Genomic DNA, 20,026 nt, shown 5'->3' on the forward strand with positions numbered 1-20,026 from the left:
TTATCCCGAAATAGAATCTGAAAGTTAAACACACACACACACACACACACGTGCACAGTGCACCACGTAAATACTTTTGACCACACGCTTCTCCCTCTAGAAGGCCAACAATCCCCGTGAGAGGACACTCTGTGCACGGGGCCCTTGCCACACCCCACCACTGTTCCCCACGCCTCTGAGACGCCCCACATCCCTCCTGTTCCCTCCTCTGCCCTCACCTCCTTTCCAGAGGCCTCCTCTCAGGGCCTTTCCGCCACCATCTTGGGTCCAGAGGCCACCCTGCTGGTTGAGTACCTGCCCTGCCTCCTTGCCTCCTTCTCGACCTCTCCTTCCTCAGGGGTTTATCCTCCAGTGGCTTCGTGGGGAGGTGGGGGGAAGCAGGCCTTAGGTGGAGGAGGGCGCCTTGGTGACTCTCTGGTCCTTGAGCAGCAATGGAGAGGAATTCTGGCCTGAAGACGGTTTCCCTCTGAACTTGGAACCTTCCCCCGGGTTCCCAGAGTCCCGGCCGCTGCTCAGAGCCTGCGAGTTCTTTGAGGGGTATCTTTCTGCCCTTCTCCTGCTTCCCTCCATTTGACCGCGTTCTCACTTCTTGGCCTCTGGAGGCGGGGAGGACAAACAGAACAAAGCAGAAAATGAGGCCCCAGAGGGCCAGCTGGGGGGGGGGGTCTGTCCTGTGACCTGTGCTGTGGAGGGGGCCAAGCCGGGAGACCCAGGGGCAGCTCTGGAACATGGCCAACTCGCCCCCCGAGTCCCGGTGGCACCGGGCAGAGCAGGACACGAGAGCCCTGCGGGCAGCTCCCCGCCACCCCGTCAGGAACCTTCCCAAGTGTACCAGCCGGGGTCCCCGCGGTGCAGGAGGGACTGTCCCCAGCAGCAGCTTCTGCCACTCTTAGTCACACAGGAGACTCCTACGCGGACCCTGGGCCTCTTCCCTCGCAGTGTCTGTTCCTCTGTCTTCTCAACTATTTTCCAGGGGATTTCTTTGACTCCTAAGCCTTGTCCTGAGGTTTCTCCTCTAGTTTTGATCCCACAGCCCTTCCTTGCTGTGACTTCTACTCTCGGAGCCCTATTCGTGTTGCACGGATGTGTGATAGTTTCTCTAATTCACTGAAGACACTGACGAAACCGCGTTTTGGTCAGAAATGTTTAGATCTCTTTCTTTTTCCTTTTGATCTTGCTGGGTTGAATTTTTTTTTTTTCTTCCTTTATTGTGTCAGCTGGATCATCTGTAAAGCAGACACAAAGAGCAGGGTTAGGAGTGAATGACACCGGTTGGCAGCAAAGCCGATGACGGTTGAAATCCGAGCAGGCGAGCGTTTCCAGCTTGCCTCCAGACTCCAAGCTTGGGCTGGAAAGCTGGGCCTTCCTCCTCCTCCGTCAGCAGGTCAGATCACACTCCCCCCACGCGCGGCCGAGATGCCAGCTGGAGGAGGGGCTCTGGCCCACCTGTGCCAGCCGACGCGGGGTCTGGGCCACCTGCTCCTGAAGGGCCTCTGTGCCCCCCGGCCCTGCCCAGGCTCCATCCCAGAGGTACCATTTCCATGGTAGAATGGACCGCCCCCGGGGAACACACAGCTTTGTCACCTGGTGGGTGGAAACAGACAGGAGGCGAACCACCAGCTCTCTTAAAGGTTGCGTTCTTAAAATCTCCTAAGGCAGGACCCACTGTGCCAACCCATCCACCTTCCAGAAGGTGACATTGCTTTTGACTCAGTACCTTGGCCGAAGGGGGGGTAAGGAGGCTTTCAAAGGTTTCCACTTGGTCTCCCCATCACGATTGCTCTTACCCTGCATTCCAAGGGTCCGGCTCAGGATTCACACGACTGCCAAACATATCAATCCGAATGCAGTGTTGAACGCAAGACAGTAAGAGTCAACTATTCAGACTGTCGCCTCAGTCTGGGCCACCGTCTTGTGCCAGGCGCTATCCACAGCCCACGTACCTCTTGGGATGGGATTCCCTTTGCCAACCAGGCTGTGAGCGATCTGGTCCCTAAACCCAATTCTTGGGTTCTCTGCGAAGCAGAAGCATAGACAGACATGCAAGAGGTTTATTGGGCATCACACCTGTGGAAAGTGAAAGGGGGAGGGGACAGGAGGCGGGAACAGCCTTCAGGCGGTGATGCAGGCCTGGCTCCTGCGGGAAGAGAAGGAAAGAAGGACCAGGGAGGAGAGGACCAGGTGAGCCAGGCAGCCTTGAGGACATCTCAGCCTTGAGGACTCATCGGGAGTGTGGGTCATCCTTAGAGGGGTCCCGTGGGGGCCAGAAATGATGAGCCTGGTACGTCCACTGTCGCCCATCACCGGCCTCAGCTTGCAGTCAGGACAGAGCTGACCTCGGCTGTGGAGTTTCTGGAGGGACATCAGAAGGGTCCACCCCCATGGCTGTCGCGTCCCTCTCCGAATGCTCTTTTCTTCTGCGTTTGTGTGTGTGTGACCGTTCCGCTTTGCTGTCTGGGGAAGGGGCTGGCAGCTGGTGGGTCTCACAGAGGGTGATGCTGGGCCAACAGTAAGCTGGGACCTCAGGAACGGGGTCCGGGGCAGGGGGCAGGAAAAGTCAAACTGCCAGGACTTGGCCCTGGGGTGCACGGCAGAGGCCACGCCAACTTCAGTCCTCCCGGAATAACTCCTTAAACACCTGCAGCGGGAGGCGGGGTGCTCTGGGAGGGGACCCACGTTTAAATGGCAGCTGTTCTGGGGATGAGGGGTCAGGTGGTCCACAGCCTCCCCCACGTGGCACACCCCGAGTCCTGGGCGTCCCCAGGCTCCGCGGGGCTGACGCGCCCTCCTGGAGGCTGTCCCTCTGTGAGCGTCCACATGAGGATCCCCCACCACCTCCCCAAAGGTGTTGAAATCTCTCATCCTGCGCAGGATCCCCTCCCATTCTCTTTCCTTTTGTGACTCTCTAAGGCCATCTCAAACAAGTCACAGAATTTATAGCTGTAAAACTGTAGTGGGGACGCTTGCAAATCGTTCTCTTTGGCTGCTTCCGCCCCTCTCCTCCCGACCCTGCTCTTGGCTTCGCCCTGAGCTCGGCGCCACAGTCAGTCACCCTCCTTCTGACTCTGAACCGGGATCGGGGGCCTCGCGCACCCCGTCCGCACACAGTCCTACCCGAAGAAATGCTCACCTGCCAAGACGTGAGCAGACGCCACAGAGATGTCCCCTGAGGTGTCTCGGAATTGCTGGGGAGAGAGCAGCCACAGCTCCCAAAAGCTCCCGGAAACAGTCCTGAGCTTGGCCCCCTCCGCAGTTCCAGCCCAGGGGTCTCCTGCCCCATATCCCCTCCTCGCAACCCCCTCAGGGCGCCTCCCTTCCTCCGCCCCCCGCCTCGGGGCTTGCCCCCGGCCTCCACGCCCCACGGCCCACCAGGCAGCCACCCACTAGCGTCAAGTGGAGACGAAAGCCAGCATTGCCACACGGGTCCCAGAGACGCAGCTTGGCTGGGGCGCCTCAGCGAGGCCAGACCTGGTGCCACTTGGACCCCTACAGGCCTCCAGCCAGAGGCGGCCAGTGAGGCCCAAACTGATTAGTGTCCGCAGGAGAGGGCTGTCCCAGCGGAAGAGGGGACAGTGTTCAGCAGAAGCCTCCGTGTCCACTGGGAGGCAGGGCCCGGAGGACAGAGCTAAGGGCTGGGACGCTCGGTGCCCTGTCCTTCCCCCACATCCCTCCCCTCGCGGGGCCACAGCCCACGCAGAGATAAAAGTCACACGCATAAATAGTTAAATGCATTAGACTTTTCGCGCCAGCGTTGAAAGAGGCTGCACCCGCTCCTTTCCGAACCTCCCGGATTTGCATGTAATTATATGCACAGTTACACAGCACACAATTCTTTCCATCACACGAAATGCGGCTTCAGTGAACATGTGAGTGGTGCCATCGTTCCGTAACGAACCCATTCGAGATGAGAGTGATTCACAGAACCCTTCTGGCTTGTGTCTGGACCAGCAGTTTCTGGGCCCCCAGTGAGGAGAGGATTTCTCAGCCCCAGGAGACACAGAGGCCCCCTTCACTGGGCAGCTGGGCACCACCCGGGACCACGCACATCTGCACAGCAGCCTCCGGGGAGGGGGCGTCGGGGTGGGACACCGGTGTCACCGTGAACGGCCACCACCGTCCACGCCTGCAGTCCCCAGGCAGAAGCGGGAGCCGTGGGTGCCCTATGGGGGGTCCTCTCCCGAGACCTGCCGTCACAGCAATGCAGGAGCGAGCTAGTGAACGGCAGGTGGGCCTATAGGAGCCCCGTGACGTGGCCGGGCCTGGGAGACCCCAAATGTGGCAAGGTAGGAACTGGGCAGGGGTCCCCCTGGGCGCCCCTGGCTGCAGCTCCTGCTGGCCCCCAGACTGTGCATGAGGCCTCGCTGATTGTGACCCTGCCTCGCACCTGGACCGTCGCCACCCCGACCCTGGCATTGCAAAATGGGGGAGCCTCACACAGCCAGGGGCTCGGAAGCAAGCAGGGGGGCGTGATGTGTCTGTGTGGTACCCAACAGCTCGGGGGCGAGGTGGGAGGGTCCTTGGTGGGGCTGCCCAGCACCTGCCCTCACCAGGGCCCCAGTGATGGCCGGTGGGCTGACCACCATGTGGATTATGGTTCTTTGGAAAAAATGCATTTTTTCCACATATTGAGCAACACCCGGTCCTGATTCTCCAGCTAAGATTTCCACAGATGTTCCTCTGGGCTTGGTAATTACAGGGCTGCAAACGCAGCCGAAATGGAGCAAAGGTATTCAGGGGCATGGGTAGGGAGCCTGATGAGCCTACAGAGGAAATACCTGGGTAGAAGCAAAATATGAATCACAGTGAGAAAAGCTTAGCCAGGACAGTGTTCTCCCCTGAAAGAGGGTGGGGAGAGAGGAAGGAAGGGGAAAGAATGAGAGGCCGGGGGCGGGAGGGGTGGTGGGGGAAGGAAGGAGGGGAGGGGAGGGGAGGGATGGGGAGGGATGGGGAGGGGAGGGGAGGTAAGGGAGGAAGGAAGGAAGGAAGGAAGGAAGGAAGGAAGGAAGGAAGGAAAGAAGGGGGGAGGGATGGAGGGAGGGAGGGAAGAATGAGGGAAGGAAGGAAGTAAGGAAGGAAGGAAGGAAGGAAGAAGGAGGGAGGGAAGGAGGGAGGAAAGGAGGGAGGGGAGGAAGGAAGGAAGGGAGGAAGGAGGGAAGAAAGGAGGGAGGGAAGGAGAGAGGAGAGAGAGGAAGGAAGGAGGGAAGGAGGGAAGGAAGAAGGGAGGGAAGGAGGGAGGGGAGGAAGGAAGGAAGGAAGGAAGGAAGGGGGAAGGAAGGAGAGAAGGGGGGAAGGAAGGAGAGAAGGAGGGAAGGAAGGAGGGAGGTAAAGAGGGAGGGGAGGAAGGAAGGAAGGAAGGAAGGAAGGAAGGGAGGGAGGGAGGAAGGAAGAAGGGGAGGGAGGAAGGAAGGAGGGAAGGAGGGAGGAAGGAAGGGGGGTGGGAGGGAGGAAGGAAGGGGAAAGAATGAGAGGCCGGGGGCAGGAGGGGTGGTGGGAGAAGGAAGGAGGGGAGGGAAGGGGAGGGGAGGGATGGGGAGGGGAGGGGAGGAGAGAGAAGAGAGGAAGGAAGGAAGGAAGGAAGGAAGGAAGGAAGGAAGGAAGAAGGGAAGGAAGGAGGAAGGAAGGGGGGAGTGAGGGAGGGAGGGAGGAAGGAAGGAAGGAAGGAAGGAAGGAAGGAAGGAGGGGAGGGAGGGAGGAAGGAAGGAGGGGAGGGAGGAAGGAAGGAAAGAAGGAAGGAAGGAAGGAAGGAAGGAAGGAAGGAAGGGAGGAAGGAGGGGAGGGAGGAAGGAGGGGAGGGAGGGAGGAAGGAAGGAAGGGGAAAGAATGAGAGGCCAGGGGGCAGGAGGGGTGGTGGGGGAAGGAAGGAGGGGAGGGAAGGGGAGGGGAGGGGAGGGGAGGGGAGGGATGGGGAGGGGAGGGGAAGAGAGGGAAGAGAGGAAGGAAGGAGGGAAGGAGGGAAGGAGGGAGGGAAGGAGGGAAGGAGGGAAGGGAGGAAGGAGAGAAGGAAGGAAGGAAGGAAGGAAGGAAGGAGGGAAAGAGGGAAGGAAGGAAGGAGGGAAAGAGGGAAGGAAGGAGGGAAGGAGGGAAGGAAGAAAAGAGGGAAGGAAGGAAGGAAAGAAGGAGGGAAGGAGGGAAGGAAGGAGTGAAAGGAAGGAAGGAAGGAGGGAGGGAGAGAGGAAGGAAGGAGGGAAGGAGGGAAGGAGGGAAGGAGCTTACTGTATTAAGGTGCCAGGTGGACAGCAAGATGCCACAGGAACAGCACCGAGCGCCCTCTGTTAGTGACCTTTGGCAATGGACAGGAGTCAGACGTCCTCCAACCGAGAGTCACTTTTATGTCCCTGCCCCAGGACTCTTTTAACTACGTCTACTTCATTCGAGCGGGCTCTGTTGGTTCAGTCCTCTCCAGAGGCGGAGGCCAAGAGGAGACCAGACGTGCAGAAGCGTCTCTGGGGGACAGCGAGCAGGACAGAGAGAGGGGGCAGAAGGAGGCGGGGTGAGCCTGCAGACAGGGAGGCTGGCCTGACCCCCGAAAGGAGAAGGGGAAGGAAGAGCCTCAGGCTCCATCTCTGCACCGAGAGACTTTCAGCCAGGTCGGCGGCACGTCCTCTCGCCAAAGCGTCCCGCTCGAGGGGGTCCCCCGCTCGTGGAGTGGAAAGCGGCTTGCTTGGGGCCCCACGTGCTCAGTCGGTGCCTGGGAGGTGTGGCCTCCCTGAGTGACAGCCCCTGCAGCAAGGAGCCCGTCCCAGGCTCCTCACCCGGGAACGTTGCCATCAGAAAGGACCTTTGGGATACAATTTGCCTCCAACTTCCCCAGCCGGTCTCCTCCACCAGAGTATCAGCCCGCGAGGGCAGGACTTCACCTGCTGTATCAACCCCTGGCCCCTAACACACGGCCACCCACTTGGTAGGAACTCAAGTACCCGCGGAAGGGAGACTCCACGGAGGAAGGTCTTGGCTTGACAAATTATTACATTGCGACAGAGAGGTTGAAACCATGGAGGTTTAACCCACCAAATTACAATAATACGCGTTCAGATTTTTTTCCTGATTGACATCACCAAATATCACTTATTTGTATTAAAAAGTAAAATCGCCTTGGGGGGCCCGGGGGGCTCAGTCAGTTGAGAGTCTGACTTCGGCTCAGGTCACGATCTCACGGTTCGTGAGTTCGAGTCCCGCGCCCGACTCTGTGCTGACAGCTCGGAGCCCGGAGCCTGCTTTGGATTCCGTGTCTCCCTTTCTCTCTGCCTCTTCCCCGCTTCTCTCTCTCTCTCTCTGTCTCTGTCTCTGTCTCTCTCTCTCTCTCTCTCTCTCAAAAATAAACATTTAAAAAAATTTTTTTAAGTAAAATCGCCTTATGTGCTCATGATGAGCGTAACCGTCCTAACCCACAGGCCTGGGACACTCAACGTTATTCTTTTCGGCAGAGGGTTTGTGATATGCGAAGCCACATGTGGTATTATTTTTATACCTCTGTTAGGCTCTCCAAATAAAAACATTCCTTAATCAGGGAGGGGAAAGAAGAGATCTGATATCAAGCCATGCAGCCTGATTTTTGGCTAACGACACAGAAGTTGTGTCGATGGGAGCCTCGTATCAGTGCACATTAGTTGCCTCGGGTATCGAGCAGGGCTAGGACCCAGGCATACAGCCGTTTTACCTTATAATGTTACATAAACAGAGCCCTGCGCACACGAGGGCAAAAGATAAACATTTGGAACAGAATAATTAGAAAAACCTGAAACCACCATAAGCAGAAACAGCCTCTGAAAGTGGTTAATTTTAAGACTGTATTTTATTATGGGCTTTGCAAATAGGCTTTATTTTGTAACCAGGGGGAAAAAAATCCAAATGCACGTGCTACTAACTCTAGCAAAGTTCAGAGACTGTTTTTCATGACACTTCAGCATTTTAATTATTCCAGAGGGGACCCAGAGTCCTTGAAACGCAAAGGACATGGGGCGAAATCCAGCTCACTTAGCCAGGAGAGCAAGGTTATGCTTGGAAATGCAGGACTTTGATAACTCGTATGGCTTTTTTGTTTTTAATGTTTATTTATTTTTGAGAAAGAGAGCATGAACGGGGGAGGGGCGGGGGTGGGGGGACAGGGGATCCAAAAGGGGGCTCTTCAATGACAGCAGCGAGCCCGACGCGGGGCTCAAACTCACGAACCATGAGATCGTGACCTGAGCCAAAGTCGGACGCTCAACAGACTGAGCCACCAAGATGCCCCTGGCTGGTTTTTTTGTTTGTTTGTTTTTTTGCTTTTTTAAGATTTTAAGTAATGTCTGCACCCACCATGGGGCTTGAACTCTCAACCCGGGGATCAAGTTTCACACTCCACCAACGGAGCCAGCCAGACGCCCCTACTTTTGTGACTTTTGATTTCAAAGTGGCAGGCAGAGCAGACCTGGCCTGATCCACCTGGACCTGACCGGCCTCCGACGGGCATATCTGTCCCCCTGCCCTTTCCTCTCCTGCTTCAGGTCAACCTGGGAGACGCCTTCTGGGTGTTTCCGGGAGATGCGTCCCAGCTCCGTCAGCAGCAGCCCTGGGGGACGGACACACAAGGGGGCTGCTCTGAGACACGTCTGCTGATGACAGACCTGAGGTCCCCTGGTGACACCCAAGCAGCCCAGGCCGGCCCGGGCTCTGCTCCCATCCGTCTGCCCTCGCTGACCACCCGCCTCGAGGAACGTTCGAGCCCTCACGGCCTGTCCTTCCCATGATTTCCGGATTGGGAAACTGAGGCCAGAAAGGTCAAGAGGGAGCCTGGAATCAGCAACTGCTCAGCAGTGCCGAATTCGAGCCCACGCCTGGAGGTCCCAAGGGACTTGACTTCAGTCCACACATCTTTCTTTAGGCTACACTTGCTTTGCAGCTGGGAACTGGAGGTGCGGGGACATCAATGGTTTACAGACCCATCGATCAGTCTTGAGCTGCTCCCGGCCGGCAGGTGAACAAAACAGGGACGAGCCCAGCCCCCAGGGCAGCATCCCAGTGGGAAGAGGGACAGCAAGCAGACGCGAAGCCCCCGGTGCCACGGAGCTCTGGCTGGAGGGTGTCCCGTCCCCTCCCGCACCCCCGCTTCTAAGGGGCAACTCCCTCCTCCCCCCGGGGAATCGCAACTGTCCGGCTTTCCCTGTGCATCTGAGCCTCCCTGTCCCCGGCCGTCTGCCCGGGCCGTCTCCCTGACAGGGAGGGGCAGTGACAGGGAGGCCAGGCCCAGATGGCGAAAGAAGGAGGAAGAGGCAGCCTGGCTAAAACTCGCCTTCAGAATGCCAAGATGGGGACATTTATCTTTGTACTTAGAAACAATTTTTTTTTTTTTTTTTTTGGAATAGCACAATATGTCTGGGGCCTGTTTTTGAGCGGGAAGTCGTATTTATCCAACTGTTCCTTGTTACCTCCCTTCCCACCAGGACAGGGTGAGGGCAAGTCTGATCTGCGACTCTCAGAGTTCCGGGCCAGAGAGCAGGGCAGGATCAAGGCCTTGACCTTCCTGGACAGCGCCCCCGCAAGCCTGTGTCTCCCTCCCTCCCCTCCCTCCCCCTCCCTCTCCCTCTCTGCCTCCCTCCTCCGGGACAGTGTTTGCGTTGGGTCCCATCCTCCTGTTTCGCCCCCGCTGAGGCACACGTCACGCCCTGCCGTACGTGATCCTGGAGAGAGACCCTGCGTGCGGGGCCTCCGGGGAATCTTGACATCTTGGTCCGGTTTGCCAACATCCACCTCAAGATCTTGTACGTTAGCACTTCTGTGAAAGACTTGAAAACGATTTTCAGGAAACTCGAGTGTTTCCTGTTTGGCACTGGCCGCACTCAAACATCCCACCGGGAGCAGGGAATCTGGCTAAAGACGCTCGTGTTCATAGAGGTCAGTACGGAAGGGGAGGCAGGCAGGGCTGAGCCCGCCGTTTCTGTCAATTCCTCTGCCGCTGCCCCTTTTCCATAGATGTCAGCGGGCTCGGCCAGCCTGGAACAGTGCTCAGTAGAGCACCAGCCGTTCGTCAGGGCCCTGCGGCCAGGGGCCCCCCTGCCCCCCTTGTGATGCCCACAGGGTCGTGTAGGGACTCATGCACACCCTGAGTGTGATCGCTCGTCCCTCCCGTGTGTCCCGAGGACCTTCTCCGTGCGGGCTATGGCTCCGTAACGCCCTGGGAGACCGGGGAGGACAGGCCGAGAGCCCAGCCCTCAGGTGGCCTCCATCCACTCCAGAGAAGGGGCCAGACGGACGTGTAGATGGGTCGGTGAATGCCTGTGATGTGAGCTGAGGCTCCTAGGGGGACTCGGAGGCAGGAACCTGACCGGAGAAATGACACGGAAAGTTCCGGAAGCTGTGGTCAGGAAGGGGAGCTGGGTGTCGGGGGCCCTTGAAGCCCTGGCCATTACTCTGAGAGAAGCCTTGAGGCCCGAGGGAACGCAGGGTCGGGCTCCCTTCCATTGGGGGAGGCGGAGGCAAGCCAGCCAAGGACACAGTCCGGGACACGAGACAGGCCGGGCCCGAGCCCACGAAGGGTCAGACTCTGATGTGCGCTCTTCTGATGCCTCTAAGTGACAGTGACCATCTGAGTCCCGGTCTCCAGTGGATAAAGTCTATCTTTTCAGATCCCAGAGTGAACACGCTCAGGCCATTTTCACACCACACGTAGTCGATACATTTCTGCTAAAAACGTTTCTCCAAGCAGGTGTCGTGGAAACGTATACCCCTGACCACCGAACCGGCCCGAGGAGGCCGGCTGCAGGGCCCGGCACAATCACGGGTCAGGCCCCGGTTCCTCAGGCGATGAGGTTGACATCAGAGAAGAGTGAGCTGAACGCATAGGTTACTGGACGTGCTCCCTGCCTGCGCTGGGCTGTGGTCCACTCCAGGGTGCACGCTGGGAGCCACAGGAGACCAACAGCCCAGAGCACGAGCCTCTGGACGTGCTCCCGGGCAGGGCAGCGCCCAGCAGACGGGTCCCAGGTCATCACTCTGCGACGCCCTCGGTGAGAGTCCTCCCTCCGTCAGGCCTGTCCTTTTAGAACGTTCTCTCCCTCCCTGCGGCCTGGCTTTTCATCTTCTTAACGGTCTTTCATGGAGCGTAAGTTTTCATTTCGATGAGGTCCAGTTCATCGATTTTTCCTTTTATGGGGCAGGTATTCCGATGTCGAGTCCGGGAGCCTTTCACCTCGTGGTGGGTCCCAAAGAGTTTCTCCTCTGTTTTTTCTTTTTTCTTTTTGTTGACGTCCATTCATTTTTGAGAGACAGAGACAGACGGAGCATGACTGGGGGAAGGGCAGAGAGAGAGGGAGACCCAGAGTCCGGAGCAGGCTCCAGGCTCCCAGCCGTCGGCACAGAGCCTGACGCGGGGCTCGAGCCCACAAGCCGTGAGATCGCGACCTGAGCCGAAGTCGGACGCTTAATCCACTGAGCCAAGAGTCTTAAATGTGTAGCGCGTGGAGTGCTCAGCCGGCGAATGGGATGAGACGTGACTATGGAGCAAAGATCATGTCCCTCCAGGCCTCAGCTTGGCACGTAGAGGCCCGAAAGCTGTTTCTTCATCCGGCCCCACCATGCCATTGCAGGGACACACACGCCACCCCATGACCCCACAGGGGCTCGGCCAAAACTCTGCCCAAACGAGCGTGTCCTGACACCCTCGCCCCTTCGCCATGCGGGACCCGCCGCTGGTCTGATGGTGGAGGCACACGGGGAAGATGAGGACTGACTTCCTTGTACTGGGGGGACTGGCTTGGGCGCCCCACCAGGAGCTCTGGTGTCAATCAGGGCTCCTGACATCACTGGGTCCCCAAAGAGTTCCTCCCAGCATCTGTCCCTGGAGCCGCCACACCTCCCGCACTTTTAACTCAGGACCCCCTCCCACTGCAGCTGAGCCCCATTTCCTGCTCAGCACCCCCCTCCCCTGCCCCACGCAAATGCACAACAGCTGGGAAACCTCTCTGCCGAGGCTTCGTGCGCCGCTCCGCCCCACCCCTTCCTGGCTCATTAACTGCTGAAGACCCAATCTTCCTTTTCAGCATCCTGGCCCCCGGGCCGCCCTGCTGATCCTTTTCGGACCTCCTCACCTTGTGGTCACAGAACGAGCCTTGCGCAGAGAGAGGGAGGCGGCCCTGCGGGGGAGTCAGCTCAGCCCCCACGTAGTGACCACCTACCGCGTGCCAGGCAGCGTCTCCGTGCCATGAAACAGAGATCTCTGCAACCTCATGCCTCCTTCCTCCCCGGCAAGGAACCTTGGCCCCACAGGCGGCCAGGCCGTGGGGTGATGCCTCTGACAGCAGCTGAGGGGAGCTTAGGCAAGGGCTTGGAGAGGGCAGAGCCCAAATGCTACGAGGACATGGGGAGAGGAGGGAGAGTCATGACGGCTGGAGGACCAGGGAGGTCCCGGGGAGGCGCTGGTGCCTGAGACCGCCTGAGGGAGTGTGTTCGTTCTCTGATAGAAGGAAGGAGACACGTGGAACTGTGAGAAGAGACAGGGATGCTGGGGAGCGGTGGAGGCGGGCACATGGTCCAGGGAGGGAGGCTCAACTGTGGGGTTTGAGGACCCAGCCCCCAGCCCAACGTTTCAACCCGATGATGTGGGCCCTGCTCGCGGCACTGGGGTCCTCGGGCCAACGGGACAGGCACGGGGAGACATCCCAGGCTAAATCTCTACCGTTGCCCTGGAGTGCAGCCGCCCTCCAAGACACGGCAGGGGCGACTAAAGTCGTGGAAAACGTTTCGTGATCGACGAAATGTCAACAGGTTGTGTAATAGACAACAGATTCACCTGCGCTTTAAGGCTGAGTGACATCAGAGACATTTCACCCAGCCCACCAAGCCCAGACCTCTGACACCAGTGCTGGTCCTTCTCTGTCCTCCCCAACCCAGGCTGTTTGGGGGGAAAACGTGAGAATTCCAGATTTTACTCTGAAGCTGCGAATGTGCCCCCTCAGAGAAACCAGCTGTGAAATCCCCAGCAGGAGCTCGTTCCTTGAGGACTGAGACTGGATCACAGAGTCTGGCAAACCTGAGCAGCCCTGAGGCGCTGCAGGGCAAGGAGCCATGGAAGGCCCTTGGGGGAGGGGGTCCAAGGTGACGGCAAGGGCTCGGAGATACTGGCCCCACAGGGCACTAGGGTGGGTGGGGAGGATCCCAGCAGACACCCTGTAAAGTGCCCCCCGCCGTACCTGGGGTGAATCCAGCTAGCAGGAGACCCCTCCCCGTCCTGACACCTGACTCTGGTCAGCCGTGGCTGCCTTGAAGTCTCCTTCAATGTCAGCGAATACACCCCAGCCAGGTCAACACCACTTCCAAATCACAGAAACTCCAATTCCAATGAATTAAAGTAGTGAGACTCTTCTAATAGGACAAGTTCGAGAATGGCACCAGTCTTGGCAACAGCTGGATCCAAGACTTGAAGAAGGTCCTCAGGGCCCTTCCCCGCCCCTCCCAGCCACCCACCACTTGGGGGACAGTGACCGCCTGCAACCCCAGGTGTTCAGCCTCCTGCACTGGGACCGGAGGTCTTCTCTCTCCTGGGGGCCGCATGTCAAGCCCAGGGAAGTCTCTGGTTGGCCCTGCTTGGGTCAGGAGGATGGGACAGTCCACCCTGGCCCAGCTGGGCGAAAAGTAGGGGGGCATGAAGAGCAGTTCCCCAGAGTCCCACGGAGGATAGGACACCATGGAAGGAAGGCAGCAGGGAGAACGATGCCCACACAGATGGTCATGGAGACCTTTGACATTGACAAGCGTTCCCACAGACATCACTTCATGCGATTCCCTGATACCCTGGGGGTACAGGCAGGACTGACCACTGGTCTCCTTCATGACACCATCAGACTGCTCCTGGAGCATGCACGGTGCCCACCCACAGCCCTTACTTCCCACAGAGCCCTCGCGCCTGGCCCGAGGGCTCTCTCTGGACATGAGAATGTACACAGCCCCCAATGTGGGCAGGACAGAAGTGCCCATGAGCAGCCCTCAATCAATGACCAGTTGAAGAAGCAGAAGAAAGACCTCACCTCCTCACTCACCTCCAGAGAGGGACAATTCTGGGGACATCCTACAGGGTCCCTAAGAGGCCCAGTGGCCCACAGGGATGAGCGGGGCATTCACACACCCTGCCTGCTGCCCCAGCGCCCCGCCGGTGCCTCCCGGACCACCTCCCAGATAAAGGACTTGCAGCCAGATTCTCATCTCAGGATCTGCTTCTGCAGAATCTCCAATTAAGATGCTCTGTACATATTAATAAGCTGTTGTCAATAAAGCAGATCTAAGTAAAGGCTATAAAATAACTAAATCACATCCCAATGCCCTCAAACCCAGAAGGCGAATGGCAGCGCACTGCTTCACGCCCCAGGCTCTCGGAGACAGACATTACTAATCGATTGAGGTTCCCACCCACCCCACCCCCCTTTTGGAGGCTGTAGAAAGACAGCAAGGCAGAGCGTCATGATCACTTAATCATGTCTGCCCCGGTAGAATGAGTGCAGCAAACGCCTTGCTGTTTGCCACCCCAGCCAATTGACTTGCAAAGCCTCTAAAGCCACTCAACCAATGTCACTATCATTATGTCACACGTTCCCGAAATGGCTACTTCTCCTTCCCTCCATCGCCAGCCTTGCCAAGACTCCTATGTGCATAAGTAGCTGGTGGAAAATGCCAAGTGCTCAGCACGTCTCGCCATCCGACAAAGGAAACAGAGATGTCGAAGGCAGAGAGCCGTTAGCACCCACCTGGGGGAGTGGTACGGCTGAAAATAGGCATGACTCACACTTGGCGGGGGAGGGCCAAACCACGGTTCCAGCAAGCCTTCCCCCGCCTTAAATGCCACCAAAAGCATTTGGGGAGCAGAACCGTGCATCCTGTAGGTACAGCTCTGTGTGTGCGTGCAGATCACGCAGCCACCCAGCTGCCCAGATGTCGCTCCCCCAAGAGTCACGTGTCCCAGGAGGGCCTTAGGGCTCCACTGCTCATGTTACACAGAGTACAGCCAGAACCATCTGGCCAGGCCTGGAGCCCACTCAGAGTCCCTGCATAAACACATCCCGTCACTTAGGAAAACAGAATTATATTTTCCATAGTGAAGAAATAAATCTCTAGGGGGTATTTACGAAAATGTATACTCTGCTAAGGGACAGTGGGTTTTTTGCCAATTAGCTAGAACAGGGTCTTTGCACAGCATAACAAAAAAAAAAAAAAAAAAAAAAGTGAGTGAGGAAAGGAAAGTCCAGTTAGGTCCATGTTCAAAATAAACAATCTTTACAGTTACAGACAGTCCCTGGTTTATACCCAAGCTGAGTTCCAGGGTTGTCTTTCCAAGTCAGCCGTTTGGAGCCTGACATGTACTTTCCCATAGAAATTATGCCCGTTGGTCATAAAGTTAACCCACAGCCGTCTCTTCCCCGATAGTGTATGGAAGTACATTACCGCCTTCATATCACCTCTGCATTGACTCTGTGAGAAGATAAATTCTGATGTCCAGAGCAGGTCAAGGCAGGGCCAGAACTGGGGAGGGATGGGTGATGAGTGACAGCAGCCTCAGGAGTATGGGACGGGGCAGTGAGACTTGGTGGCCATTGGCTTTTGGTGTGAGTACCAGCACCCCTTGTGCTCTGGCAAGATCTGTAAACTCCCTTAGCCCCGGTCAGTTCACCTCTGAACAGTTCCCACCTTACGTTGTTGCTGTCGGGACAATGAAGTGACAGCAAGGATACAGAGCACAAGTTACAGGGCTTGGCCCCAAACAAGAGCTTGGGGGAAAAACTGCAGTTACCTTCATGTGCAAAAGAGAACTTGATTATGAAATCTGAGTGTTTCAGGATTTGAGGGACTTTGCTCAGTGTTTCCAACAAAGGGCAGGACCGCATCTGTTTTACCCTAAAATGATATCCATGCCTGGCCTGTCGCAGTCTCTAACAAGGATTGGTGGATGGATGGACAGATGGGCAGACAGATGGATAGGTAGATAGATGGACACATGGATGGATGGATGGATGGATGGATGGATGGATGGACAGATGGATGGGTAGATAGGTTGACACATGGATGGATGGATGGATGGATGGATGGATGGATGGACAGATGGACAGACAGATGGATGGGTAGATAGGTTGACAGAGAGGTGGATGGATGGATGGATGGATGGATGGATAATGTGTAGATGGATGATTGGATGGGTGGGTGGATGGATAGGTAGATGAGTAGATGGATGGATAGATGACAGAGAGATGGACTGATGGATGAATGAAGGTATGAAGATCAAAAGCATTCTGTCTTCTTTTCCTTCACCATTGTCTCTGGCTTGAGTCCAAAGGCCTCTTCTCAGGGCCCCCCACTGCTTAGCACTGCCATAGGCTTTGATGCCATTGTCTCCCACCCAGTCATTGAAATTCTCTGGCTCCAGCTCTGAGGAATCATCTCTTTGTGCCACCTCTTCCTTAGTCTCCTTCCCTGTCTTCTGGCCCCTCGGGTGCCATTTCCATGGAGATGTTCTCCATGACTATCCTTCAGCCCAGTTCTCCCTTTCTCCCCTCTCTATGGGCATCATTATCCCACAGGGTCAGCTCTCATTTCTGGCCTTGATTTCTTACCTGAGCAACAAAGTGAAGTTTACTATGCCCAATGGTTATTTTCCTACTGTGGTCTCACTAGCACCTTAAGTCCCAAACTAGAATACTCTCTTTCTCTTGTTACCTTCCCCAAACAGTCTGTTCCTCCTCCTGGGTCTCTGGCCCCTGCCCTTGCGGCACAGGCTTGAACTCTCAGACTCCCCATTTCATCATTCAGGTGATGAGAATGTGTTCTGGTGTTTCTTCATGCCCTCTCGGTCTCACTCCTTCACCGGAATTCAGGACCTGCTCTCTCTTTCCTGGTCTTTTGAGCCATCATCTGTTATAGTCAGGGAAATAAACACCAGCTGCTCCAACAGACAAACCTTCAAGTCACAGTGGCCAGAGTGTCCTCTCTTTCACTGTATTGGATATCTACTGCTGTGTGCAAACCATTCCAAGATTCAGTGGCTCGAAACAGGAACCATGATTTTGAGTGTTGACTGGACTCAGGTGGTTTTTCTCTTCCACATGATGTTGGCTGGGGATACTGTCATCGAGGGCCTCGACTGAACTGGAATGGCTCCCTCAGATGTCTGGCCCCTTGGAAGGAATGGGCAGGACAGTGGACTCCGCTGGAACACTGAAACAGCTGAGTACCTTTCTCTCTCCATGTAGCCCCAGGCGTCACCCCGTTTACTTAGTAAGGTCAACAGGGTAGCTAGACTTCTCATGTGGCATCTCAGGGCTCCCCAAGTGGGAAAACATCAGCTGCCAGGCCTGCTTAGGACTTGTATCCCTAAATGACCATCACTTATGCCACATTCTGTTGATTCAAGGGAGTCAGAGGACCAGCCCATAGTCAGTATGGGGGGGGGGGCACTACACAAGGATATCACTATACTAACCATCTCATCCCTTGTGTGATGGTTTTGGTGGTAGGGCCCTTGAGAGGTGATTAGGTCATGAGGCAGAACCCTCATGAGTGGGATTAGTACCCTTATAAAAAAGACCCCAGAGAGCTTCCTCACCTGTTCCACCATGGGGGAGGGGGGACACCTCTATATAAGAGAGCTATCTATGAAGCACAAAGCTCTCATCAAACACTGAATCTGCCAGGGCCTTGATCTTGGACTTTCCAGCCTCCAGAACTGTAAGAAATAAATATCTGTCATTTATAAGTCACCCAGACCAGAGTATTTTGTTATAGCAGCTCAAACAAACTAAAACAGATGTGGACATTAGGAGGTATGGCTCAGTAAGGCCATCTTTGAAGACTAGTGACCACATTCATTCAGGTCACAGTCCTCAGCAGGACTAGATAACATCATTTGAAATTTGTGGACTTCAAAGTTGGCATGACAGAGGAAAAGAGAGAAAGGGAGAGAGCTGGAGAAAGTACAGTGACTTCTAAATCCCTCTGCACATCAGCCAGAACTAGTCCTATGACCCCAGCATGACTGCAAGGAAAGCTTGGAAATGGGGAGGAGCAGGTGACTATTTGGTAAGCCCTCATGGCCTCTGCCCCATCCTCTGTGTCCTCTAAGGATGGTCCCTGTGTCAGTGGGCACAAGCAGACTCCCATTCACTGCGGGTGGGTGTGTAAATGGTGACAGCCTCTGCCGGAGGCAGTGTGGCCTCCCCAGCCTCCTGCTTGCTCCTGGGCTGGGTGTGGAGACCACAGAATCTGTGGGCCCTCCAGGCTCTAAGACTCAGTGGGGATGACTAGGCTACAGAAGATGAAGTCTTAAGAACTTCAGGACACCAGTCTCCTGTCCTCTTTACAGAGTATTCTGTAGTATTGGCCAGAATGGAGAGGAACTCATTCCTCTCCAGGGTGGAGGCTGCTGGTGTGTCCCTGCTGGTTCCCACCTAGTGGAGGAGAACACACAGTATCATTGTGGGAGGCAGAATTGACCACATTGGGCAAGTTGATTTGTGTAGCCTTTTCACTACACTGTGCCCAATTCAGGGTGCCGTATTAGTACAAAGGTGGAGAAACCAGAGAGAAATCCAAAAACAACAAAACCGCTTGACCTATAAGTGAAGGTGGAAGGGATTGGGATTAACTCATCAAACGAACAGGAAATGACTCAGTGTCAAATGCCTGTAAGCAGCAAGTCAAGAGTGTGGACATGGGTGTCGAATGGACCTGGCTTGGATGGCTGGCTCCATCGTTTACCAGCTGTGGGGCATTAGTCATGTTACTTAACCTCTCTGAATGTCACGTTCCTCATCTGTAAAGTGGCCAAAGTCGTATTAGCTCCCTCGTAGTGTTCTTGTGACCGTTAAATTAAATCATGTGCGCACTGGGCTCGTGGTAAGCATTCAGTAAATGTGGGCGGTGTTCTTGCTGTTGATGTGGTTATACTTCTTTCCAACTTTGTTGGAATAACATGATAATTTCTACAAGTAATGAGGTTACTTGAGAGGGAAATCATTAACAGTCAAGGACCTCAACAGATCCTTAGTGTGGCAGAGCAAACCCTCCCAGCCCCAGCCCCTGTCCACCTCTTCCACAGGATCCTACCTCACACCACACACACCATCCCTGAAGAAGAACTTACAGTTTGAACTTGTTACGGTTCTTCTGGATCAATCTGGATGTACTTAAGCAAACTGAAGGCGTACTGAAATCCAAGCAAGCACTAAAGATGCAGAATTCAGGAGGGGCAAGCACCAGGCAGCTCTTGGAGAGGGAAGGACTTCAGAAGCCATGCCATGTCTTCTGGGTTTCAGAGTCACGTGGAAGACAACCTGGGTCCCCAGGAGGACAAATGGCCAGGGGTGGGGAAAGTGTACTTCAGGGAAGGCCCTGCCAGAGAGTGAACGAAGCAGGGTCAGTCTCTCTGACAATCAGCCTCAGCATAATCCAGTCGGCATGGCCTGGAGTGGAACCCACGTGCCACCGAGCGGAAGAGATGATCCCGAGGCTTTCGGCACAAGCACGTTTTATTTTATCAGGAAGGAACCCTGCTGAGCACACCAAACTCTTGGTTTTATGGGGATTACTGCTGAGGAAACATAAAAAATAGGCCTTTACTTTATAAAAGAACGCATTTTAAAGTTTTAAGCAAATAGAGGGGGCCCGTACCTGGAAACAGCAAGTCACAAAGGGGCTTCGTGGATTAATGCAGCTTGAGGAATGTGGCCTCAAATCAGGAGTTGTAAAAAGCGCATTATAAATGTAAGTGTTCTGATGAATCCAGTGGCCTAAGTGCCAAGGCTTTCAGGGACCAGCCAGGAAATCACAGTGAGCAAAGTGGGCCAGGGAAGATAGAAGAGGGAGCAGCGGAGGCCGTGGCGGACAGAGGAGGGCACGATCGAGCCGGATGCACTCCATTCACCTGCTGCAGTGGGGAAATGCAGGCCCAGCGCTGGTGGATCTCCACTTTCAAAGAGAGGTTGGAGATTGGGGATTTTTATGAGAATTTTCCAGATTTTTCAATGTGAGTGACTGACTCAAAAGTTGTCAAGCAATGGGAGAACCACCCGTGGCA

Source organism: Panthera tigris, chromosome C1, assembly GCF_018350195.1.
Source record: "Panthera tigris isolate Pti1 chromosome C1, P.tigris_Pti1_mat1.1, whole genome shotgun sequence".
Classification (NCBI taxonomy): domain Eukaryota; kingdom Metazoa; phylum Chordata; class Mammalia; order Carnivora; family Felidae; genus Panthera; species Panthera tigris.